The 26,310-nt window shown below is 44.5% G+C and overlaps 1 protein-coding gene and 1 long non-coding RNA gene across 12 annotated transcripts in view; one reads left to right on the forward strand and one right to left on the reverse strand.

Annotated features, from left to right (window-relative positions):
* Positions 1-17,400, reverse strand: part of ESRRG (estrogen related receptor gamma) — a 392,451-nt gene extending 375,051 nt beyond the window's left edge. For 4 of the 6 annotated variants that reach the window (XM_075496436.1, XM_075496437.1, XM_075496431.1 and 1 more), the window contains exon 1: positions 16,437-16,582. The gene's annotated coding sequence lies outside the window, so the exon portion shown is untranslated. Of the gene's footprint in view, positions 1-16,436; positions 16,583-17,109 lie in introns of those variants that run through there. The other 2 variants (XM_075496438.1, XM_075496435.1) reach the window with 2 other exon arrangements.
* On the forward strand, positions 16,801-25,028 carry LOC142407213 (uncharacterized). Of its 6 annotated transcripts, none has more exons than XR_012774840.1 (5): positions 16,801-16,901; positions 21,571-21,690; positions 22,677-22,767; positions 22,866-23,364; positions 24,221-25,028. It is a non-coding gene; the product is annotated as an uncharacterized LOC142407213 (long non-coding RNA). The 6 variants fall into 6 exon arrangements; XR_012774842.1 differs by having other exon boundaries at positions 23,119-23,364; XR_012774844.1 differs by adding an exon at positions 18,529-18,617 and having other exon boundaries at positions 16,812-16,901; positions 22,677-23,364.
* The last annotated feature ends 1,282 nt before the right edge of the window (positions 25,029-26,310 follow it).

The following is a 26,310-nucleotide window of genomic DNA, read 5'->3' on the forward strand; positions in this document are numbered from 1 at the left end:
CAATGAGTAACCCGGCAAACGGAAGCGCTGTATATAGGATTTAGCAAGCACGCAAGCGATCTGGCAACCACCAAGGCACAATATTTGCTGAACTTCCTATACCTAAAATTGGTTCCATACAACAGTCATACGTTCATTATGTATGATGATTTAACACTCACAATACCAGCTCCCTCCTGCAACTGGCCAGCAATGGGTTTCTTTATATCACCTTACTGTGCTATACCTAATTTGTGCTCGGTTTTATCACTCTGTATAACATGTTAGCATCTTCATGGAAGTCCAGGAGCAGATCTTCTGCAGTAAAAGAGGTAAAACAGCAAGACAGGAACACTCACAAGACTGCCCCTAACAAATTTTACAAAACTGTTTGTCCTTGAAATGCCACAGTGAGATTGTGTGACAAATAATTCAAAAGTACAAATGAAATTATGAAAGATGTGCTTAGGAGCCAATGTTTGTATGTATTAAAACACCAAAATAAATGCATAATAATTCAAGCATGCTATTCTGAAAACATGAAGTTAGTGGACTGAAAGTTACAGGTTAATTTATAACATATACTCTCCATTAAAATAACAAATCTCCCTGTATCAGTTTTAAAAATACATGAATAATATTCTTAGCTATTAAGATGTCATTATTGTAGACGGTCCTACAAATTTTAGCTACCTCAACAGAAACACAACCGAGTTTTGTAAGGAACACACATAGCACTTATTATTACATGTTAAGTTTATTCACTATATATAGGCTTTTTATGATTGCAGTTTCTGAATTTTCAGAGTATATCTTGTTTTGTGCTTGTACGGTTTCTAGGCTATACCTCTATACGAATATGTTTTACGTTCTGTATTGTTGTTTTCAGGATTGTACACATGTTCATAAATCAAAAGCAGCAATAAATAATATTAAGGTTGCACGCAGTCTAGCTATCTTTGACAAATTAGAAAACTAGGAATTCCCTGAGAAAAAGTTCTCTCTTTCAGGAGGAAAAAAAAAAAAATAACAAAGGAAAAAGAAAAATGCTCTTATCTATTAACGTAGAAAAAAGGTACAGGCAAAAGGCCTGTACAACTTTTGCATAAAAGGAGGGAATGATTCAGGAGAAATTCTAACAGATTCCCTAAATACTGCCCCCATTAAAAAATCCCAATATTTTAAAAAACAGAAGGTCAAAGTGAACGTATACAGAGTTACGTGAAAGAGTTAAAGTTATTGATGAAAGACTATTTGCCGATAAGGATGCATCTATTTGAAATAGGATAGCATTTGGGACTACTCAAACAAAAGTCTACAGAAAACTGATAAATCAAGGAACTGAGCAGGATTTAAACAAACAACAGACATGGCTGAGAACACACGAAATGTCACGAGTACAGCTGAGAAATAAGTGATGGCACAGGACCACTTACTCAGCTACTAACAAGACATTATTTGCTTTGGCCTCCGCAGAGCGAGACAGCTATCAATCCAGCCGCGGCTCCAGAAGTTAGCCCTAAAAAAGTGATTAAATTTCTGGGTGCGCACATGGAACACCCCAGTAAGTCTGGCTTTCAGAAAACAAAATATCCGCCATATAGCGGAGTCAGGTGAAACCCTAAGTGACTTCTTGCAGAAAAGAGTTCCTTCCCCCCCTGAAGTGCTTCCCCCCTAAAACTGCTGTTACAAAACACCAGGGCCTGGATTCTCCAAGACAACCCCTAGGAGCAATAATAATTTTGCATCCCGGTACCCAGCTTCCAGGTGCTCTGCCCGTGCGATGGAGCCCTCAGCCCTGTTAGTCACCTCACCCCCGTGTCTTGTGCACTGCCAGCAAATCCACGAGCGGCCATCGCCGAGCAGAGAACAGTCCAATACTGCCAGCAGGAGATGACGAAGGCCATACACATCTGAAGTCCCACTTCTTCTCTAGGACCTACACGTTTAAGGCGTAGGTACACGTCAAATTTCTTCGTTTTGATATCTTTTTCAAGGTTCCCAGGCTGCTCCTGAAAGAAACCTACTGGAGGGTCCTTTCCTTCAAGGACAGAGCTAGAGAAAGCGAGATGCATCACACACAGAAAGCCACCGTTTGGCAAGAGGAGCTCGTGCTTTCTGAAGTCTGTCAGGACGTGGGGGGAAAGATGGGAGCAGAGAGGCTCAACCTTGTCAGGATGGAAGAGCTTGAGAACATCCAAAGCAGATCTTTGGCCACCTGGGAAGGCTGGATGTTGAAAACGTAGGCACTCACACAGGTTAGGCAACTTCGAAGGTTAGGTGGCAGTTCAGTGGGGATATTGAGGATCTCAGTTTGGGCTTTCAATGCCTAAATCCCACTTAAGTCCCACTTAAGGCATCTAATCCTTTTGTGGATCTGGGCCTAAAGCCTTGCCAGGAAGGAGAGAGTCTATGCATGCAAAAGCTGATGGTCAGTGACAGTCTGGTTCTGCTAAAACTAAAATACACACAGAACGACCTTATTTTGTACAAAGGAATAATGCAGAATAATCAAAGATGCGTTCTAGTCACAGAAAGTTAATGGAAAGTTAATGCAGCTGATACAGATCACAGTCCTGTCTTTAGACCCCACGACAGTTTTGCTGACCTGGAGAACATTATAACCCATAAATCATGGGTCTTCAATAGCCCATGGGAAGAAGTACGTTTGGAAATGTTCAAAAGACAAAATGATTATATGAGTCCTCAAAAATACTTCACTTACCCACACCAAGTAAGAGGTAAAACTAGAAAGGAGCCAAAATTTATAAAACACTGTACCGCTTACATAGAGTTAATAATTCAAAGAACAATATTCTGTCATTCAGTGACCAACTAGTTTGCCATGCTCCATGAAATTAAGTAGTTTCAGCCCAGTTCCTGATAGCCAGGAGTCCACCTGACAAAAGCTACCAATTTATTTCTCACTTACCTGCAGTGCTGTTGGCTGTCTCAACCATGAAGTAAAGTGTGAGTAGATGTGGATACCAGTTTACCCTATATTCCATGTGAGTAGATGTGGATACCAGTTTACTCTATATTCCCTACACCTGGTACCTCCACATTAAGACTGCTTTTTTTTTTTTTTAAAGGTGCCTGTACTTACACCACTTGAATTTAGTTGACAGGACTGCCGATATGATATTTTCATATACAAAAAATATCTAATATCAAAAGTGGTCTTTGCATAGAAGTAATAGATTAGAATTACAATCATAAAATACAACTTTTTGTTATTATTCTATATCACTGTGTTTACAAGGGAGATATCATTAATTATTACTCATTATTTTAATGACAAATATTTCTGCTGGTCCCCAAGAATGCACTGTAATATTTGCCTGACTGCATATACTGAGATTTCTCTATGAGTAAAACACTGAAGTCTCCATTTTGGGGATTCAAATACATCTTCACAGAGCTCTGCTTCAAATGAGAATTCTAGTCTAAGCCCCCTGCAGCTGCCCATCAACCAGCACCTGAACTTTATAAACTGGGAGAGGAACAAGGGGACTTGCCTCCCAGTTCTTCCTATCTGCAGATGGGCAGAGAGTTCTGGCAGCTCACCCACTAACTCCTGCAAGTTTTGCATTACCAAGTCAGTATTTGATGCAAAGTACAGGAGAGTAGACAAGCACGCATGTCACAGTTCGTAAAGATGCCGGAGATACTCTGAGCAAAGGAAAATTCCCTATTGTCCCATGCCAGTGACGTCCATGGGACCACGGTGCACTCCTTCCTTCCTGAACACTGCATTCTCTTTCCAGACTGCAATTTGGTTTCTTCTGCCAGGCACGACAATTCAAACGTCCCCCACCTGGTTTTCAAGGGGTGTAGGAATTACTAATGCTTCGTAATGAGCTGATGGTAAGGAGGCCAGGGGAGTTTCCCCAATTTAGAATCATAGAATGGTTTGGGTTGGAAGGGACTTTAAAGATGGTCTAGTTCCAACCCCCCCTGCCATGGTCAAGGACACCTTCCACTAGACCAGGTTGCTCAAAGCCCCATCCAACCTGGCCTTTATATATTTACCTATAATACCTATATATTTACTTAGATATTGGTCTTGAGTCTCACTGTGCTTTCACCTGCGTTTTACTTTCAGTTCTGGATTCATCCCAGGATACGTACACAAAGTCAAGATGGCATCTTTTCTGTCCAGCCACCTCCTGCCTTTGGGTAAAGTGTTAGTATACTTACAGGTCTGATTTACAGGAGTACCCCAATACACCCTTAACACTAACACACACAAGCAACAGAAAATATTTTGCAATTGGCCTTTTTTTTTTTTAAATATTCCTGTTTAAGTGCTGTCCTTTTACTTCTCGAAAGTATTTCTTTTCAGTAGAAGTCAGTCTATTTTTGCCTGCTGTTAATCTACGTATAAGCTAAATCTTATCCTCCCGACTCGCACAAGCAATTAGCCCCTTCGTCTGGCAAGGCAGCTCAGAAGAATAGGGAAAGCGGGATTTGTCCTGTATCTACCTATGCATTTTAGTTGCAACCTGTGCTTGACAGAAACTGGTCAGCTGTAACATTGATGAGAAATTGTTTGAAATACTTCTGGTTGAAAAACATGTAAATCATAATTACTGATAAAACAACATAGAGGTATGTGACATCTATGAAATATAGAAATAACCTAGAAATATAGAAATAACCAAAGTTCCAGTCTAGGGCTCTTATAATCTAAGTTTTCCAAATAATACAAACGTTACGACAAGTAAATTCACAAAACAGTAAGTCAGTATACTACAAGGTGACAGTGCTGTCTATGGAACAGTAAGGGTTAGGTTTTTTTGAGAGGTTTAGGGGGCCATGAAAGTTGTGCATTTCAATTCGCACTGATTTGAATCGTTATATTAAATAAGGCACAAAGTTATTTTTGTTTGCATTTCTTAGTGACTACCATTCCCATCCCAGGTTGCTCCTTACAGAGCACGGGCGCAGCAGGGAAGTAGCACCCAGGAACAAAGTAAGGGAGAGGCATTAGTGGAGCGCAGCAGGCTTGGGGGGAGAGACCCATTTACGCAGAGAAAGTGCTTCAGCAGGGACATTTGTGCCTGCGTCTACATGTACGTAGAGAGGTTTGGTGAGCGCATGCCCAGGGAGGACGATTTGGCTACGGTTAGAATTTGTGAGTGACAGCCATGTGACAGCTGGGAGTCAGCAAAGATTTTGTAGGGATGGAAATTCCTGAGATAGGACACACGACTGCTCATGCGATCTGCATGTGCCTATCATCACGCTGTATTATAATAGCTGACACTATGGTTTACCAGTTCTCCAAAAGAGAGGCTATAAATTAGGAAGAGGATTTGAGGAATGGTGGATGAGAAATGAAAGTCGTAACATTTAAAAACGAAGGGATAAATATAACTTGTTTTCATGTTATCGAAACAAGCAAACAAAAATCTCCAACCACACCACACAACAGTACTAAAACTTGCATTTCCATCATTTATCTTTAGTGACAGGTTATTATTTCCTTAGAACATAATTTTTTTTTTCTTACTAACTTACCTAGAAAGGCCTCGATCCCACAAACACTTAAAAATACTAAATTTTAAGTACATGAATAATCCCGCTGATTAGAGTTATTCCTACATTTTCAGGATCAGGGCCTAAGTCACAACATGCAATTAAGCAGAGGCATTTCCAAAGAACTGCTTCGTTTTCCCTTCTGGGGGTCTTACGCAAACATGAAGCCAGTGGAGATGTGCAATTTAAATCAAACCTGGAAAACTGAAATACTTTCCCTTTAACACTGAATTCAAGCCAATACAGTATCACATGACCTTTACCGTAATTTCTATTAAAATCATTTCATGTCTGGTTGCTTCTGCTATCCTGGCTCATTTGTATTGTTTACAACAAGTCATTGCTCTCGACAGTTAGTGGTGGCTGAATCCATGGTTACCAGTTTTTACATTCACTGGTTAAATGGAATGCAGCTCTTCGGTGGGGTTTCATGGAGAAAGCTCTTAAGAAACCACAATCCAGCTATCAATCAGGCTAACCTGGGAGAAATTAATCTGATAAACAGAAGTATCGTTGCATATGAAAAATTTATTGAAAGGGAGCTCAAGGCTTTTATTAGTTGCAGTTGCAGAAGTGGACACGTTCGGATCGGACTTAGTGCACGGAAGACTTAGGTTATGTGGTCTATGTCTGACATTCATCCATGTTCTGCCTTCTCTGGCGCTCACTGCTAATAAAACTATACTGGTTAAGGCTTTAAAAAAAAAATCTGAAACACTTATTTTACCAGAAATGTGCTCAGAATATAAATAGTGCTTAAACACAGGTTTAACCAGACTGCAGTCCCAGCAAAGTAACTTAAACAGACACAGACAAGATAGTAAAACACAAAATAGACAGCCTTGAGTAGAATTCAATTAAGACAAAAACCACCCCAAACAGTGCAACGTTGTTAATGACTAAATTAAGCCTGCAAACAAATATATTTTATTGCTACCTAAGAACAATACGCACTAATTCTGTTTGCCCTGTTATTTATAGTTTGGCGAAGGGTGGGGTTGCCAAAATCAAAAAGCAAAGCAAAAACTTATTTGCAAGATGGACCCCCAAATCCTTTAAAATGCCTAAAAACATAAGAAAAGTTCTCTATAGTTTGATGGCTACAATAATTGTCCCACAAGCTACATGAGAGCAACAAATAGTTAAATCAAACATATTACTACTAGCTCATCTACTGCAAAGTCACTGTATCAGAAGCCCGAATTGATTTGTTTCCTTAGAACAAATTGAAAATGAACGTAACATAACATCCGAAGGAAAAAAAAAAAAATCCCTCCTGCCCTGCTAATCGGATATTGTATAATGGTTGATTGCAGCTTTGCACCGTGCTATTGTTGCCTATATCATACATACTTACAGGTTCTGGGTTCTTCCAAGAGTTTGGTGCAGTTTCAAGGACAAATGTCTTAAGGAAGTCTTTCTACTGTGCAGCAGTGATCCTAGCTCTGATCTCATTACATGAGCAAAGTGCCACAGCTGACAATATACAGGAAACTTCCTGCGTGAAGAAGAAATCTTGGAAAGTCTCAGGGTTAAAAAGGCTGCTTAAATGTGCTGCTTGATTTGCTCCCTAGTTGTGTATACACAGTAGCAGCTGATCTCTGTTTGCAGCCCTGCAGAAAGAAACCTTTGCTGAAAACCAATGGCATCACATTTCAGTGGAGCTACTGCCAGGCTCTGGAGAGCAAAGCAACCTTTGACAACTTCGCCCGGTTCGAATCACCGGCGTTTGCTGCATGTCCTGCAGGACTTCTGAAACTGTATATTTACTGTATTATTTTTATTAACGCCGCTCTGAAATCCTGCATCCTAGGCAGACGTGACACAAGCAGAAGCCTCCCTCACCGTAATAGGAGGTTTTGACTGTGTCACGACTGTGAACTGCAGAATTCGCCACAATATATTTTGCTTTGTCTTGATGGTGGCATTTGCAGATGAGAAGCCGTTAGCTGCGCTCAAAAGCATTTTCTGCCTTAGAATTGCTAAATTAAGTGCAATAGGCATCCTGTTTATCCTAAATTCATCCTGAGCCTGCCTTGCGTCAGTCACACACTTCTCAGCGCTTTTTTTTCTCATACAGAGTACAGGTCAACAGATTTGGGGAGTAGGAGGGGGCTGGTCCTTTCATTTAGTATCTTATCTAGAGCCTTTTAGCGTGCTCCCCGTTGGGACTAAAACCGTGGAGCGCAACATGCCAAATTCAGCGAAGTTTGGTACTCTGACCAAAGTCCCAGTATGACTCCAAATATCTGTTAGTGCCCCCTCAGCTCCCGCCTCGGCCTTCCAGAACCAGCCAGGGATGGGCAGAACCTGCATCAGCTTCTGCGGTTCCTGCTGCTGTCCAAGTAAACTAATGAGACCAGAAAAGCAACATTTAAAAATAATACATCTGCTAGCGCTATTTCAACTCTTAAACTGGGAAGCAATACTCCGAACACATCCTCACATTCGATGTTAAAGAATTATCAATAATTAATTCGGATTCAGTTGTTTCACCATTTAGCCCAGGGTGATTCTCCAAAGAGTAACTGGGACCATACATTCCCCCGGCACACCGTCAGAGCGTGACCATAGAGCTTGCACGCTGCTTTCCAAAGGGGACCTCCTTCTCTCTCCAGCATAACCACCAAAACTCAGAAACAAAATTTAGAAGAGTCCCTTTTCAAAGTGCACCATTGCAGAGTTTGCTTAGCAGGAGTTAAGGGTTTTTTTCTGGGCATTTGTAAGACAGATTATTCACCACGCTCTTTTCCCCTCGGGCGCTATGACTATTCTAGCTACTAGTATATTGCGTGTTATTTCTTTAATATTTTGAACTTTATTCCAAAGGGCAGAAAGCAAAACTGACAGTGCATCAAGACAGCATGCTCTATGATTCAAACAGCAAAATAATTGAGATCCTGTGCATACACAACATCCGAGTGCACGTATGCACGTTGCACACGTGCGTGCACACTCACTCACAAGCACAAACAAGTATAAGGGTTTGTGGCCCAATTTTCAGAGATACCTCATGTCCTCACCTCCCTTCGAACAAAAAAAAAGTAAGAACGAGCAAAATCTGATTAGTAAAACATTAAAAATAATTTTTAGAGAAGGCAGGCCCTGTTTATAGCAGGGTAACCACACTGATTCAACGTGTACTTCCACCCAAATGTGCCTCTCTCCTTTGGGAGAAGGATCCTGTCCACCCCTGCACCATGTCACACCAGAGAAATGAAAGCGTGTGGTGGCACCAGCAGGATTAATCTTGCTCTTCTCCCTGGAGAGACAGCGCAAGGCAGGGAATCGAAACCCTGGCTACGAGGCCGGGCTCACTGACTGCCTGCGTCACCTCCGACACATCACCTCACCTTTCCGCGCCTAGACCGGCACCATCGCATTTAACGCGTCTTGCAAAAGCACAGTTTCTGTGCCTACGTTGCTCAAGCTGCGAGACAGGGATTGCATGTCGGAGAAAGGTAAAGGACTAAAACCTGAGGTTGTGCGTCCAGCTCCCAGCTGTGCCCTAAGAAGGGCTGTGACCTTGGACCGCCTGCTCTCTGTGCTCCAGTGCCCAGCCTGCTGCCCAGGCTCCACATACCTCGCTCTCAACCCTCGTCCACCTGGTCTCTTTTGACTGTGATGTGGCAGGAGAGGTTTTTTCCTGATAGCAATTCAGCACGGAGTAGAACAAGCTCTTTTTGTCAGGTGGAACTCAAGACACTAATTTAAGACAAGTAAAAAAAGAATCCCTGTGGAAGCAGGAATTTCAGTGAATGAAGTTTCCTCCTCAAGAGCCTCTAAATACCCAAGTGTCTGCGCAGACAGGCTGAGACTCTGGAATGCAGCATGAGAGCAGTAACCCGACCGCATTCAGCAGTCCTACACCACACACCCCAGCCGGCACGTGTCAAGGCTGGAGGACATCCACTCCGGGTTAGACTCCACTTCTCCTCACCTCTTCTCTATAATCGTGTCCCATCCGTCACAGCCGGGTCAATATGGATCCAGGGACACAGCTCCTTCAACTCCCTTCTTTTGTAAAAGTATACACGGATCCCAACCGTGGGACACGCAGGAATTGCCAAACGTTTCTCCCCCCAGTCTTCTCAGCTATACCTCAGCCTGCGACACTGTCTTCCCTTTTCTCTCCTTTCTGATTTTCTCGTCGAATTTTGTTTTCACAGAGTCGTATACGGCAGGGAGCACAGTAATAATTCAAAGTCCATTTTCCAACCTCCAGAGGATGGGGTACTGTAGCCTGGCTACTAAGGAGAGGCTGCAAAAAACGTCTGGAGAGGTTGGGGAGCAAGAGCTAGGTGAGAAATGAAGAAGGGGAAGCCAACCAACCCCGAGCTCAGGCAATGTCAGAAGCTGTATGTCTCCATCCCTCCTCCACCCGTCCCCAGTGGAAAGGGCGGCCCTTGGAAACCAACCCACTGCCTGGTCCTCTGAAGTCTCAGCTAGAACTGGTGCCCAAGATGGGCCATGCTCTGCCTTCCTGACGTCCAGCAGTTGTAACAATTTACAAAGCTTCTTGTTTAATTCATGCGGGTCTTAAAATTCAAAGACATCATCAAGAGGAAGTCATTTAAGGCTAATACTACAAACAAGTAAACCAGAGCACATTCTCAGTTTTAGCATCAGTCTTGGGATATTTGTTGTACATTTTAAAACCCTGTTTCCAGGAGTCAAGTAATGAGAGACCAGCTTGCTCTTTTAAAAAGAGATTTCTGGCTCCTGTGATAAAAGAGGAATTATTAAAAGTAACCGCGGTAAAACCGAAGTCCAGCAGACACACACTGACACTTTTAGAAGTCACACCTTTTAGCTAGTCTCAAAATTTTCAATAAGCAGTATCGGTTTTAATTATCAATCTCTGAACCCAATAGAGTTTACATTACACAGAGTAATGAGAGCTACACCTGAAAGCACCTGGAAGGCCAGACTCCAAGAAACACATCTTACCTGTTATATTCAGACACTTAGGATTTTGCTTAAATATTAAGTCCAAAACTCTGTTCATGTAGACCTGTCTGATCTCTGCACAGATCCTGAATGTGTCCTATCCCCAGTCTACCCATACACATATTAACTGTGACTACTGGATTTTCTTTTAGCATTTTAATGCATTTGGATCCTCATCAACGAACGGAACACCTTCCTCATCCTCACACATCGAGTAGCTACGCTCTCCTCATTGAAATTCCTCCATAGAAGTCACTTCTCCCTTTTAATCTATTAAGACTTTAAACCAAAACTAATACAATCATCAAGAAATTTTCCTAAGCTATGTGTATGCCCAAGCTAGGTGTCGTTCCCGTCAGCAGCTCTGCACTACCTGATCGTTCAGGATTCTCCTTCCTGTTGTATTTACTATGCTCACATTTTGTGCTATGTGTACAATTAAAATTGTTTGGTTTTTCATACCGTTGTCTTTTATTTGCTCTCTAAAGTATCCAGCATACTTTGAAACCAATATAGGTGATAATATAGATGTAAATATTGCCATGGAGGCATCACAATACATTTGACGCTGGGAATAATTCATTCAAGGTGTCTAGATCCAATTTAAATTCTTTCCCAATTTTAACCGAGGCTTCATAACCAGATGAACTTAAACCAAGGTGTACAACTTCATGCTACACTGGTAATCCACCCTAACTAGGAAATAAATTTTCAGTGATTAAGTTGAATTGTTCATACAAAACGCCAGCTTCAGCTTTTCACCCATACAAAACAGCTTGGAAAATATATACTGCATGTGTTTATTATAGCTACAGTTGCTATGAACATCTATAACTCTCCAACAATTTCTTTGATTTATGTTCAAAAACATACAGGGCATGAAATGATGCCTGCAACCTTACATTTCCCTCAAGAACATTGTGGGGAGAAGATATATTCCAAAACATCATGTTAGATTCCTTGTTATGTCTCCTTTTTAAAATAAATGTATGATAATCAATTACACATGCTTCAAAGCAACTGCCACTAGATTCCCCAACAGAAAAGCTGTTTGAGAAAAGTTCCATTTTCTTTCCCCTAATGGTTGAGTTATAATAAGAGATCTTGCTCAGAGATTAAAGGAAAAAATTGTATTATAAAGGATAGGCCCTGCTCAGCTTGTATATGCATGCGCAGGTTTGTGCTTGCCTAGACCTGACTTAGAACGAGGGTTTCAGAGAAGTAACATCTCCACTGATCAGGATGCTAACAAAAGCATGTTTGTGTGAAGATCTTGCACCTAATCTCCTTGTCATACATGCTTGTAGCAATCCAAGTGATGTCAAGAGAACAACACAGATGATAATGTATCAGGCTCGACTTTCCTTTCAACCTCAATATGCAAAACATTCACTTAAGAAGTCCACCCAGCTGTAGCTTCCACTAGAAACAGAAACCTGCAGATGTTTATAGGAATATCAATTAAGCTGAATGGGAGCTCTGCCATTAACGCTGGTGCATGTAAGATCGGACTTTGCAGACCTGCCTGAGCTCCACGCAGAAGCTGAAGTGCATGTTTTCTCCAGGGTATTGAGCCCGATGGGTTATACACCATTAAGAGGTGAGCATAATATGGATGATATCTCCACAACCTCACGGCTCTGGCACAGGGACAAGGGTAGCATCCCCGGGCAGCACCCTTGCCCATGGTGGGGAGACCGGAGCGGCCGGGAACGCGTGCAGCGCATGGCACCCAGCATAGAAAAGGTCAGGATCTTTTGTCTCCTCTGCACCAGGTAGTTTGTGCTGCCTTCACCCCAAACAGGGAGCTCCCGCTCCCTACCTCCTGGGCTTTTAATGCCTTGGGTTACACCACAAACTAGACAGCTGGCAAACAATACAGAAATCTGGACCGGATGGGACAAGCCCCTCTAAGGAGGACTGACACCTACTGGCACTGGGTTTCAAGCAAAGATGGAGAAAGCTGGATCTGAGGCTTGTTTCAAATAAAACATTGCCCTGTTCATCCGTGCAAGTGTGCAAAATTTGTGTGCCAAATCTGGAAACAGAAACAAATTAACTCATTCCACCCACATTTTTTTTTCCCTGTCTTCCTTTGAATCAAATCCTCAAAGAACAAAAATTCACAGGAGAGAAAATATTGGCTGGCACCCTCTTTGGACTGCAGCGCTCTTTTATCCGTTACTAATGAAGCCTTGGAGGAGGAGGGGAGATCACTGGACGTGCGTGCCTATTGCCCATGCAGCCCCAGCTAGATAGCATCAACAGTTGTTCTCCTATTTTCACAGTGGGAAATAAGCAGGTACTAGCTGTACAGGAATAATCAGGAGGAATCTAGGTCAAAATCAAAGCAAGACTGCTCTGTCCATTTGAGGAAATTCACATGCAAACACAACACCCATGTAAAAACAAAGAACTTATTTGTAACAGTTCTCTCTTAAGATTGCTAAACAAGCGTGCAAACGTTGGCCTACCTTGAGTAAAAGACACTATTCCTTTCGCGTGACTTTTGAAAAGGCATTCAAAATCAATATAAAATTGCAATATTAGGAAATTTTATAATTATTATTTCAAAAATGCAGACTTGAAAGGGTCTCTTGTTCATGGGTAAACCTTCAGTTAGTTTTTCTAGTACCGGTGGTTCAATCAAAAGATTCGCCAACTGCCCCCTGGAGAAAACTGAAGATCTGCATTTAAATGGAGATATAGTATTTCCACATGCACGGTACCTGCAAGGCAGATACTGTCAAGGTTTCTTAGTGAGTGGATCTCAAATTGTATTAGGTACATTTCAGTGCTGTAACTATCCCCATTTCGTAGGACTGGGGCTATTTCCATATCATTTTTCTGTGTGCATGCTTTGTAATATTTGTCCTGATAAGTCAAAATTAAACCCCCATCCACAACAAAGCCCTCACATACCAACAACAAGGAATTACAACCTCATGTATAATTTTCTGATATGGACGATGAAGACTATATTAGAAAGCTTGACTAGAAATCTTAAATAATTGAAAACTCTGATGACTTAATAGAGTAGTAAGCTTGGTTTACAATGCAGCCAATTTAGAGCCATAAAAACACTGTGTAAAATTTTTATCTTGTGGTTGACCATTACGTATCCTATTTATTATTCCAAAGTATTCCAACAGCATTTTTCTTCATCAGTGTGACTGCTGGCATTTAGCACCCACTCGCTAAATGCACGTGATTTTCCTGGAACAGCTTTAGGAAAAGAAAACAAAAAATTAGCAGATCACTACAAAACTGTTCCTTGTTACAATATGCATCTTTTCACATTCTGACTCGAACCGACTTCATGTGCTGCAAAATACGTTTGAAACCGCCAAGACTTAAATATAATAAATCAAAGCCACACACGTGAAGTTAAAAAGACTAGTGTAACTACTGATCCTGACACATCAGAGAACCAAAAAAAAATACCAAACCTCATGAATACTTTGCTGCTAATGTACACGAGTTCAAAGAGCAGCGTTCCTCTCAGGAAAACATCTTAATTTTCATATCAGAAAATCATCCTAACCTTCCAGAAAAGTTTTTGCGAGTATGCAAGGAAGGCTGAGAGAAGGTTTAGAGTGCAAAAGACACTCGTGATGGGTTTCAGACACGCAGGCATTAGTCCAGGCAGCCTCTCGCTGAAATTCAGGTTGCAATTGAAATGTCCCTGTAAACAAGGTTACTGCGAACGGCCCAAGATATCCTTCTCAGCAACACCTTCACCAGGAGCCCTTCAGCTGTCTACTTAGTTTGTTATACCTTATCTCGCAGGCCTGACATCCTAATGCTGATTCAAATTCAGGATTCAAAATGAAAGATGAAATATCTCTAAGATCACTTAATATTGAAATACCGTTGCAGTAATAAGTGGTGCCAGGCTCGAGATAGGGATATAGTACTCTAGTGGTAACCTTTTAATTTCTGACAAAATACTGTGGAATAACTCTGATACTGCACACACAGTTAACGCAATCGATTTGTTTTCCTTATTTTGATAATGAGCACGCTGAATGTCATGTTTACCTTCTCCTGCCCCTGGCACATTTTAAACTGTGAAGTCCTCTAGAAGGAGACCTGCCAGGTTCCCATACAGACACAGACACGAAACCCCTCACACCGCAGACCCCCCCTCCCCAGCACGCAGAACCACGGCTACCTTGATGCTCTCAAGACAAGGAAGATCATAACCACAGAGTCGCTTCGTCATTCTAAGTCTTTGGCTATTTTCAGTGGAAATGCAACGCACGCACCGTGTATAATCTAATGTAGGTTATATTGTAAACTACTCCCATTCTGAAAGTGAGGGTAGGTATGCCACACCAGAACATTTCGTCCTCTGAAATAAAACAGGGGAGTAACAGGAATGTATCAGGCAAGTTTTACACTTTGTATTTCAGACAGGGTGGCTAATAAATGCTTAAAACTTTGGTGGTTTTATATAAAGGGCATTCAGATTTCCCTCCCAGCCACAAATGAAGATAGGTTGAAGGGGCGGGGGGGAGGTCATCTGTTTTTCTGTTGGGTTATGTTTGCTGTTAGAGTCTCCTTAATAGTATGAAAAGACAGGACTGGGGGGGGGGGGGGGGGGATACTGGGGGGGGGAGGATTACAGGAGAGAAACCCAAGCTGCTCAGCACCTGCCTTCCCACACTACCGTTCACCTTAATTTTCCTGCCCTTTATATTCTACTCATTTTCACTTGCCTCCCCCATTATTTAGTCATCTCCTCCACGCAGCCCTCTCGTCTTTGCCATCACGAGAAACATACGAACTAGACCAAGTACTGGGAGCGCTTCCCCTGCAGCACTTCAAAATGTACCTCCACACCACTCGCTCCTTCACAGCATTAATGCCCAGGGGAAAATAAAAAATTTTTAAAAGGGGGGGGAAACCAACCAAAAATTCCTCGCGGCCGGGTCACATTCAGAGCCCCACACGCAACCCCTTCTCCAAACCCCTCACGGCCGCAGCTGGGGGGGGACGAACCGGGAGGAGCGAGCGGTGCGTTGACTTCCCACACTTTCCGCCGCCCCTCCCGCCTCCGGGGGCCAGCGGCCCCGCCGCCTTTGTGCGCGCCCGTCCCTCCGCGCCCGCCCGCGGGTCCTGAGCTGGGGCACAAGCGGCGCAAAGTGCGTCCCGCGTGTCACGGCCACGCCGCCGCTCCAGCCGGCCGGGGACAGCCGGAACGAGGCACCCGGCGGCAGCAGCAGTGCCCCCCGCCCGGCGCGCAGGGCTCCCTCCGGGCCTGCTCGGCTCCCGCCAACCGCTCGCAGAAGTGGTTCAGGAAGGAGAGGGCGGCGGGGGAGGGACGGGGGCGAGGACGGGTCCTTGTCCGCCTCCCCACCACCACCACCCCCGCCGGCCTCGCCCCGCCGCTGCCCGGGCCGCGCCGCAGCCGGGACGCTTCGGGGCTCCCGAAAGGGCAGCCCGCGGGCGGCAGGGCGACACGGGCAGCAGTCGCGACAATCACATGCGCCCCGGCACCGGCTTTGAGAGTCCGGTCGCCCTTCCCGGCTCGCAACCGCCAGAGCCACCCCGGGACCCCGGCCCCAAACTCTTGCTGGCTAAAGCCTCGTCACTTTCCCCGGCACTCCTGACCCTGGGCAAGGGGGGGGGGGGGACAAAACCTGCTGGGGTAGGATCTGTCAGCAGAAAAAAGATCATTCCCCCCCCCCCCGGCCCAATAATTTTAAATAATTGTCCGAGAGACGAGAACCACTAAACCCCGGGTGGCCGGTGCTGTTGTGCGGCTTTTTACGAAGCTGATTTTTTTTTTTTTTTGGGGGGGGGGGGGAAATGACTCTGAGCAAGTGCAATTGGCAAGGTCTGAAGGTGGAAGGGGGGGGGGGTAGCGCTTCTGGCAGCGGCTCGTCTCCACGCAAAAACATGCCCCCGATGCAATGTCAGCTGGCAGAGGTGCGGGGTGGGGAGGGGGGGGCTCGCTTTACCTGGTCAGCTCAGAACCGCAGGCAGGTTAATCAGGTGAGTCGTCGGGGATTTTAAAGAAGCCGAAGCCGGTTTCTTTGCTAGGAAAGTCTACAACACCATGCAGGGACATTGCAAAATCTTTACACACGCCTCCTTTAACTGGGCTCCCGCGACCTCCGCCGGCGAGGGGGGAGCCGCCGGCGGGCGGCAGGCCGCGCGGCGCCGCGGCGGCGGGGCGGGGGGCGCGGGGGGCGGCGGCGGCGGCGGGCGCGGCCCGGAGGGCGGCCGGCGGCGGCGGGCGGGCGGCGGCGTCCCCGGGCCCCGCGGCCCCGGCCCCGGCGGCGTCCCCGGGCCTCCCTGCCGCCTTGGTAGCGCCGGTCCGCACTCGGCCTGACCCGGGACGTCACGCCGCCTGTCTGTTTTCTCAATGATAACTTGGCAGGAGAAGGGGGAAGCGGCCGGGTTTTTCCTGGGCTCGTTACCGGGTACGTGCACGTTTCTTTCGCATGCGGTGGTTTTTTTTTTTTTTTAAGCGAAATAATAAAAAGCCGGGACAGGAAATCCGGGGCGCGGCGGGGGCTGCCGCCCCGCGATGGTGGCGGCCGCTCGCCGGCGGGCGCGGGGGAGCGGCGGCGCGGGGCGGCGCGGCCGAGGGGAGCAGGCATGCGTTCATCTTTTTGTCTTTCATTTTACCTTCAGGGTGACATTCAGTGCCAGGCGAGCCTCGCCGGTCACCGCCAAGTCCCACCTGGAAAAAAAACAAACAAACAAAAAAAACCAACCAACCAACCAAACAAACAAAAAAACTACCGAAAACGGGGGGCGGGGAGGGGGTGCCACCCCCCGGCAGCCCGGATGCGGGCGGCCGAGTCCTCCGGCGGCGGACGGGACACCTCGCCCCGGGGACGCGGGGATACACACGGGCACGCACACGCCGCCAGCCGCCCCCGGGCCATTTGCCGAGCCACCGCGGGCCGGCGGGGGGGGGGGGGGGACGGGCGCGCACACAGCACCAAAAAAAGATTAAAATAAAAAAAAGCGGGGAAAAAAAAGCACCCGAAACGCGAGAGGGAGGTAGGCGAGGAGTAACGCTGCTGGCGGTGCAGCCGCCGCACCGCTGCTGCCGTGCAGGCCCGGCGCCGCGCCCCCCCCCAATCTCCTCCAAGGCCCTGCGGGGGAGGGCTGGGGGGCCAGGGGGGGAGCCCCCCGACGCACAGACTCGTGTGGCAGCGGGCGGAATTTGGGGTGCACCCGTGCTCCCCGTGGGCTGCGCAGCGCGGGGCCGGAGGAGGCACGGCGGTAGTGGGGATATTCGCTAGCACAATGGCGTCGCTGCTAAGGAAGGCAAGAGACTGGCGCAGACCCTGGCAGGGCTTAATCGCGGGTGTTTAAACCGTCTCTCCCTACCTCTGCTGCTAGGGTTGCGGAGCATCTATTTCTGAAAGCAGGGCGTTTTACGTTAAAACAGGGAGCGAGCTTAGGCCTGCAGTCACCACCGAAGTCAGTGTGACCGCCGTGCACGCCGTGAGCGGGGGTCTGAGTAATGGTAGGGGCTGGCAAGGCACCTGCATTTTCTTCCCTTCATTTTTGGACTTTTCAAAGGCAGATCCTGTAAGTCGACGTGAATGGTCCCGCTGAATTCAGGGAACCTTTTACATGCTGGATTTAACTCGCGTGCAGAAGTATTTCCAGAACTGGGCCTCACTTAAAAAGAAACTATCCATGGTAGCGCAGATTTAAGTGCCTCTTCAGCTAAAGATCAGTTGTTACACACACACTGTTAATATCCCAAACTGCTGAAACACCACAACACCTGCACGATGACCACAGAGTGTCCCAGCAGCGCCCAAAGTCAAGTTTACCTGTTCCATGCTGCGTTTTGCACCGCCTGTTTTAATAACAAGTTACAACATTGCCGATACGCACGTAACTAGCGCGGTGGAGTTCACAAAGGGACACACGTAGCAGGGCTGAAACGAAATTATTTTTTTGCAGCTGCCTCTGTTCAGCCTTAATATTAGCATTAACACTTTCATTTTCCTCATTTAAATACAATAAAAGGGAAAATTGCCTTTGCTTAATATTGTTACTAATCAGGTTTTGCTGTTCCAGTTTTTTTGAGGAGATAAAGTCAGGGAGAAGTTAGTGTACACCTTTTCTGTGGCTGGACTCTGCTCTCCAACAGCACCTTATTTTAAATGGTGAGATCGTCTGTTGCAACTGGAAAAAGGGTTGGGGGGAAAAAGAAATCCTTCTCGGAATATAGTACAGTCCAAGCATCATTTTAAAGAGCCTGAAAATGAAAGCGTTTTGGGTTTTTTTTTTTGTTTTTTTTTTTTTTTTTTAAACCCAAGCTACTCAAGACGCTTTCTGGCTTGGCTAGAAAGACAAGTTTCTGTTTCTGTTCTGGAATTGTTTTGAACTGCTTTTAGACTAAATTCTTGCCTGTCTTAAGTATACTGTCTCAGCAAAGTGCAGAGTACATTACTGATAATTTTTTTTGGTAGACTTGAAAAGCATTGGGTACGGCTTGATTGTTGTCTATATTTCGCCATTCATTTTTAAGTGAGGCTCTTCTGATTGATGTGGGAAATTTGTTTAAAAGGATGAAGGGTATGGCATTGCTACCCAAGATGCTACTTGCAATTATTCCATACCTCAGCTAAGAGGGAGATTTTTAGTTGTGATTGTTCCACTTTTAAAAGTGAATTAGTTAATCAAATTGCTATTTTTGGAATGCACTTAAAGGAGCATTAAAATGCATTAATTTCATTAAAATAAATGAGCAGATAGGCAACAAAACAAGTAGAAGTCAAATAAGCAAGAACTCACCTATGGAGCCAAATTCAGCCCTAGTGAAATCAACCGAGTTGTGTTTGTCTACAGCATATTTAATTTGGCCTCCGCAGTCGCACAGCTGACACTTTATTTGGTTGTCAAAGGTGTGTATATTAAAAATGTGTGAGCCATGCTTCTTCTCCAATGTGATTAACCTCTGAAGTTAAATTCACCTGTTTTCCATATAGCTCAGCTGCGCAGTCCTATCGCATATGCAATTTTTGGTGTGCGTACACACCAGAGATGCAGGGAGGCATTCCCAACCCCGGTATTAGTCTAAGGGACGTGAGTTGTAGCCGAAGCGAGGGTGTGATGAGGTGGATTTCAGCAGAGGCTGTTCACAACCAACTGCATATATGCTCCAGTTAATAGGCTGTACTGAAGTTTCTGCTACCATCTTTCATTACTGCTGTTACTCATGCCAGTGAGAGTAAAGGAGAGGTTGGTATGTCTATAATCACACGTTCATTTGCTATGTAGATATATCCTAAGAGCCTCTCAGCCCAGGAGAATTAATGCTGGAATAAGGTCAGATGTGAATGTAAAGCAGAACTGTGTTCAGATAGCTCGTTCATTCTGGAATGACCGAGTTGTTTCCTGGTTTCACTTAATCCACTTTCAAAGTGGATTAAGATAATTCAAGAAAGGGAATTCTTATGCTGGCATAAGATTTGTCTACACATGGCTTTAGTCAAGAGTAATTAACTGCAGTGTACCTAATAAGCGTTTCGGAATAATGTTTTGTGTAGACAAGTCCAAAGTCCCACAGGTGAAAACAACAGAATTTAGTCGTTCTGTATAAGACGAGGTTAACGTAGCCCAACGTTTGACCTACTTCTTTCCTTGTGAAGCATATTTAATTCATTACAGGTTTCCCTTTCTCAACAAAAACCCCACAACAGCTATGTATTTATGATCAATTCCAGGATAGCGATGCCATGTGCACTCCACTAAAAATAAACAATTTAACCAGTATATGCTCCGAGTACTTTCTTAACTGCCTTAAAGTGGACAGTAGGTTCTTTACTGGAGAAAGTGTCAGCTTCTCGATTGTAAATATTTTGAGCAGGTTGTTACAGACAAAAGGAAAACGAAAACCAAAGCTCTGCTCTGTCCTCCTAAACACCCACGTCCATTTGCACTTTGACCGCATACCATTCAAAGCAATAGCACCCATTCTAATTCAACAATACTAGTTCCTGAATGAGGAACCTCTCAGACTTGCACAGAAGGGTTTGCAGAACAACAGGGCCTTCAGAAGGCACCTTAAGAATAGAGAGCTAATTTATAGTTTGCTTACAGGGATCTGAATCAGGAAGAACCTACCTGAAACTCGGGCAGCTACTCTGCTCTGAATCAGGTGTATCCTATCACTACTGGCGTACAGGAAGGTTACCAAAATGATAATGAGAACATCCAAACTTTTTTGCGACTTTGTGCCAAGCAGAAAGTTTGTCAAATGTCATTTGGTCTCATTCTGTGCCACAGACCTCCCTGGGAAGAGAGGTGACTATTTGACGTGAATTAAGACTCCTAAACTTTAAAGGCAAGGTTGTTTGTTGGGGTTTTTTTAGGGGGAAAAAAACCAAACCAAAAATGAGAAAGAAATTATGTAAGCTCAGCTAGTTAAACAGACGGTTTTTTGAAAGAAGCATAAATATAACAGATAGATGGTACAAATTGCTGACCTTTTAAACATTGACACAGGAAAAGCCCATACGAGCTATGAAAATAAAAAAACCCAACTCCTACTTTGTGTGAAAGGCTGTAATGTGGGAAGGCAGAGGGTACCTAGGGGTCTTCCCTTACGCAGATGAAGTAGCCCCACTGCTCTGTGTAAGTGGCCGCAAATGATGCCACACATAGGATTCTGGTTCCTCAGCTCGATTTGCGATTACGAGCATGGCTTTGCTCTCCTGTGCTGGTCTTGGTTGAGGATACAGCGAATGGATTTCAGCGTATGCCTCCCTCACACCGAGCATGCTTATTTAAGTAGGAAGCTTTCTGGTAACAAAAGAAGTGTTGAATAAAGAAGGTAAAACACCAATAAAACAAGAAATCAAGTTCTTCTTGAATTCTGTTGTGCTGGGTAACTTTGACCGTGGGCCTGGTGTTGATAGTAAGGCTCAAACTAGACTAAGATGGAAGGCAAGGAGGGTTTTGGACCATACAGGAGCATGTGTGATCTGAAATCCCACTTGTATAAACAATTGGATTAGATTATTTTACACTCTGCTTCCACCGAGAGGTCTCTGAGCGTTGGAGCCACCAGCAGTGGTAGGGTATCCGGGCTCTCCCCCTCTCCTGTCATTACAGGGAATTACTCATCCAGTGAGGAAGGTGTCTTTAAATCTCTGAGACGATGGCACAACACGCGCAAGAGGAAATCTCGGCGCACGCCGATGCAATGAAATGAAGGATCCTCTATGAGAACTGGTTAGTAGCGCCAATGTTTAAGATTTGTCATAGCAGCCACCGAGTGTTTTGTTTTTTGTTCTAACAATGTGAATTATGCATTAAACATTAATACAAGCAAGTGTACTTTTCTTTTGATCTTCAAGCATAATAATTTCTAATGAGAGTTTATACATGAGCATTGAAACAAATCCCTGAGTCATGTGAATTTACATTGGTTTTACTCTGTGGGAAAGATATCCCACATGGGTTACTCATGTTTGTAAAACCTAACATAAATCAGAAGAAAAAAATGAGCTTCCATTTGGCTGTTGGAACATAAATACCTACGTAGACATTTGGCTTGTACGCTAGTGGTAATGCGATGTTAAAAAGTTAATTTGTCAGAGATCAGGATTTGGGGTGGGGCCCTCACCTAATATGAGATCCAAGTCTGCTCAGAATAAGCACGCTGACCTCTTAGCTTCTGCAACCTGGCTTCTAACAAGAATCGAGCCTGGTGTCAGAGGAATTTGAACTAACTCTGTGAAGCAGTAAAGGGATCAGAATTTGGTTTGCTCGACAGAGACCAAAGTTGCCAAACTGCCATCAGCAAGTAGTAATATAATATTGCATATATGTAGCAGACAAACCATACAGTGCTCAGTGGCCCCTTTCCTGACGCCCTTGACAGCCGGCTGCGGTGCAAGGCTGACCCAGTCCTCACCAACTCTAGAACCTGCTCGGTCATATCTGATATCTGCTCCTCTCATTTTAATGTCGGTCACAAATACTGCATTCCATGATAATATAAACACTGTGGATTGTGTAACTGCCGAGACAGTTATTTAAAATACAAACAGAATTTAAGCCCTTTCCCTTTTCACACACTACACAAATATCAAAATAGCCAGCAATTAACAGTCTGCACTCAACCGGCCATGCTGTGCGTGCAAAGTACATGTGACATACTGGGGAAAGTACCGGTGCAAAACGGGACGTGATGGGCCTGATTCCTGGCTATACAGGTGCTGACTACAAGATTTCCAGAATGCCTCTTGCCTCTCCAAAACAGATCTCAAAGCCAAAGGTTGCAGAAGAGGAATGGCTGCCAAGAAGGTATTATGTTTAATGGCAGATAGGCTCTATCTATGATTCAGGTCATATCTCAAGAATTCTCAAAAGCCCATTAATGTATTTTATTCTTAATGTGTAAGTGCTAAAGGAGTCCTGGAAGCCAGAGATCCAGCATTACCCCACATAATTCAATGTTCTTATAGAAGGCTACAGTCATGCTCCCTGCTGCTCCTTTTCTCTGGCCTGAATAACCTTAAAGGCTGATGGTGGAGTTTCAAAAGGAAGAGCGGAAGAAGCCTACGCATAGAATAGTTTATAGACTGGAAGAAGAGGAAATATGAAACCCTTCATCCCTGAACTTGAATTCTCTTAACTGCTATGTTTTATATAAAGACAGAGGAACTGATACTACTGCAGTTGAGAAGAAAGCACCTGTGACACTCCATTATGGAAACCCAACACTGTTTGTACGGATTAAGTCTTCCCCGAGGTTGCAGAACTTCACCTGGCATGTTAAGTCAAAAGATAAATAGGTCAATATCGGATCTTAAACAATTTGGGACTGAAGGGCCTCAACTACCTCAACTCCATCTAGACCCTGCTTGAAGCACATAGACAGTATCCAGCTTTAAAAGTTCGGTGAGTCTTCTGATTTTTCAAAATGCGTCAGTACATCCCCAGGCACACACAAAAAGCTGTACTTGCAAAGATGTGATAGATATAGGTAGAAAATGGTGTACACAAGCTTGTAGGAAGGCCTTTCTTAGCATCAGTCAAGGTGACAAAGCCTGTTGGACCATGGGTTCCCGGGCTGCATTCACAGCCCTGGAATGCTGGCTGGAAACACTCCCCTGTAATTTAGCTCATTTGGTGTGCATTAAAGATGCTCGTTTCTAAAGTCCTAAGTGAAATGTGCTGATACTGAACCCATCCTTCCTCTTATACCTGTGGGCCTCTAGCAGGTGGCCAAGAGGCCAGTGGGAAGGAGAGGACACCAATTTTAATCTAATTGTTCATGATGGAAAATGATGAAAAAAGTGAAAAGATCTTATTCCACAGAGCAATGCATTTACTTCTATTTAACTGCTTAAGCCTAGTCAGAACCCTGAATTCCATTACTGTATATGAATGTCATGGCATGGTGAAGTCTTATTCAGCAATTGGCTGGTCAGAGCCAGAAACCAGAGATGCAGCCAGTGAAAGCTGACATAGCTCTCATGAAATCAGTGGGGTCATACCAATTTATACTTGCTGGGGATCCGATCTTCAATTTCTAATGAAAAATGGAGAAATTGCATTTTTTCCATGATATTTTGGTCATATTATACAGCAATGGCAATTTATATAGCCAAGACAGAAGCAAAACCAATGCGAAATCTTTAGCAATTAAATCCTACAACCACGTTATTACATATTTCGGCGTTGGAGCCATGTGGATTACTGCTTAACTTTAGGGCAGCAAGGTAAGCTCATTTTCTTGCCTCCATCTTTTCAGTCGCCATTAGGGCTGCAACCTTCCCATCCTCCTCATGAGCTAGTCTCCCAGTACCACCCCCGGGGAGAGGGGGAGAAGTTACACGACGGATGTTCTTCCATGGGCGGACGTCTAAATTGAATTTTAATGACAATTTTGAAACTCTTGAAGTCAATTGCTGGGCAGTGCAGAAATTAGTGGGGCTTGCTGCTGCCCCAGGCTGCGTGCTCGCCTCTCCTGCTGATGTTAGCAAGATTACAGGTGCTCAACTTTTTGCAGAAGTAAGTCCCAAAATACCAGGTCCTTCTCTTGTGCCACAAAAGGCAGGGCAAGAGACCTGCTGCCGTCAGGCCCAACCGAGTTGCCCCAGTGTCAATGCAGAGCAATTTCTACAAAAGTTAGGGTAACCGCTCCAGATTTACGCTACCAGAGATGTGTTCTCATGAGGTATTTATAGCATAGTCGCATTGTTCAGGGTAAGAAGGTAAATTTGTTAAGTCCTGTACAAAACATTTCGTCAGATAAAGTTCCTGCATCCAAAAGCCCTACAAAGAAGATTGCTGAGGGAGTGTGGCAAACAACGGGATATCCTGGGAAGAAAGTACACCAGTAATTGCAGTAAAGGCAGCCAGCTACACAGGCTTTTCCTACACGCGGGCTAATGACAATTCTGCCAAGGAGGCAAGTTGTTTATTTCCTTTTTAGCTATGCTATTTCCATTGCATTACTGAATCACAGTTCATTAATAGCTTACAAACATCAAGTTTATAAAGCTTTAGAAACCTTGTCATATCTAAGACAATATGTACCAATTTATCTGAATCTCTATAAAGATATGTAATCTAATTTTGTAATGTGATTAATTTTTAATTAATTTTTAAAATAAATAATGTAATTAATTTTAAAATAAATAATGTAATTAATTTTGTAATGTAATTTTGGGGTTTGTTGGTTTGTTGGGTTTTTTTTTTAATAAGTTTGGTAAAGGAAGGATAACTTTTGGTCTTGTTTTTGTCTTCTTAGAAGATTCAGGAAGGAATATAAAGGATAGTCCCCAAATCTGTATATACCTACTTGTAGCTAACGAAACAGAAAATAAAAGATGCTTCCAAATAGTGCCAGTCATTTAATCTGCTCCGTAGTTGGATGGCAGAGTTTCAACCGTTTTCACCAAAACAGGGAGACCCACTGCAGAGTACTGTCTTTTCAATTTTGGGCTAGACAATCATAGCCCTGAATAGGTCATGGAAGGGACCAGCCTTCCCTGTGTTAGCCCTCTGGTCAGATGGCAGCTCCGACCAAAACCAGACGAGAAAAGAGGACAGACGTAGCCACCTGGCATTGCCTTCTCGCACAGACAGGAGCGGGCAGGGGAGAGGGAGCTGGTGCGCAGCCAGGTGTGGCCGGACCGCGGGCCAGGCTGCCGAGCTGGAGCGCGTCCTCCGAGTGGGCTGCTGGGGGGGAAGGCACGGAGAAGCTGACGCTGGGGAACTGCTTCCCTTGCAGACACCGCTGCGCCCCCGTTTGCCTTCTCCCGTGAGATGGCTAAGCGTGCCTCTCATTTGGCTGAAGATTTGCAGCCCGGCGTTGAGTATGTTCGTGTCTGTGTCCGCCAGCACAAGACAAGGCGTACGTAAAGCATCGTTACTGGACGTGTTCTTGAAGTTCCCTTAGACTGAAGCCAGTTCTCATTTCAGTTACAGGAGAATTAAAAGAAACCTCAGGGAGACTGATGTTACTGACTCTGATATCAAACCAGTTTTTCCTAACTGACTAATACTATTCTTAAAATACGCTACCCAGAGTTTAGTTGTGTCCCTTATTTTCTCTATTCACTCATTTCAACAAGAGTACTTTTACTTAGGGCAATTTTTTGCACTGTACTATTGGATACGATGGTACAGTTCATTACATTAGAGCAATTTTACTACTTAGGAGGCTTCACCATAATGTTTCGCTACTAAATTTCTGCTGAGAAGTCGAGCCGCTAGCTCACGAACGCCCCATCCAAGTCCTTCTGGAGCCATCCTGAGAACTTCAGTGAGCCCCGTACTAGGTCCCCAGCGTTTATCAGGCTTGCACGCAACCCCAGCAGCCACAGCCTCAGCCCC

The sequence above is a fragment of the Mycteria americana genome, chromosome 3, assembly GCF_035582795.1.
Source record: "Mycteria americana isolate JAX WOST 10 ecotype Jacksonville Zoo and Gardens chromosome 3, USCA_MyAme_1.0, whole genome shotgun sequence".
In the NCBI taxonomy this organism is placed as follows: domain Eukaryota; kingdom Metazoa; phylum Chordata; class Aves; order Ciconiiformes; family Ciconiidae; genus Mycteria; species Mycteria americana.